Genomic DNA, 426 nt, shown 5'->3' on the forward strand with positions numbered 1-426 from the left:
AAAAAAAAAACTACTCTGCAGTTCCTGTGTTCCCTGGCCGTGCTCCCTGTGCTCTACGTTGGCTTTGCCCAGTCTCCCCCATTCTGTCTATCAGAGCATCTTCCACTTGTGGTGCCCGCAAGTCCCCTAGCATCTCAGCGCTTTGCGCGGGGTTCCCAGATTACGTTGAACATCGCCAAGGAATGTTGGAAGGAGTTTTAGGAGAAGTCCTAGAACCAGATGTCACCTTCTCCAGGAGGACATGTGGGTGGCTAGGGATCAACGAGGAGGGCAAGTCACCCAGTTAACTCCAAGGGCACACATTTTCCACAGGGGGTGGAGTGGATATGCAGAATGAGCAAGGACACAAGATTTAACTCTTCTTCCTTTTTGACGTGTATGAAGTTCTAGGAATTTAAATCTTTCTAGGATGGCTGAGTGCCTGTG

At 49.8% G+C, this 426-nt stretch overlaps 1 protein-coding gene across 1 annotated transcript in view; it reads left to right on the plus strand.

The window, feature by feature from the left end:
* The window catches only part of ITM2A (integral membrane protein 2A), a gene marked incomplete at its 3' end in the record, with an annotated part of 11,112 nt that overhangs the window by 323 nt on the left and 10,363 nt on the right, over window positions 1-426 (plus strand).

The sequence above is a fragment of the Bison bison genome, unplaced genomic scaffold, assembly GCF_000754665.1.
Source record: "Bison bison bison isolate TAMUID 2011002044 unplaced genomic scaffold, Bison_UMD1.0 scf7180017851897, whole genome shotgun sequence".
In the NCBI taxonomy this organism is placed as follows: domain Eukaryota; kingdom Metazoa; phylum Chordata; class Mammalia; order Artiodactyla; family Bovidae; genus Bison; species Bison bison.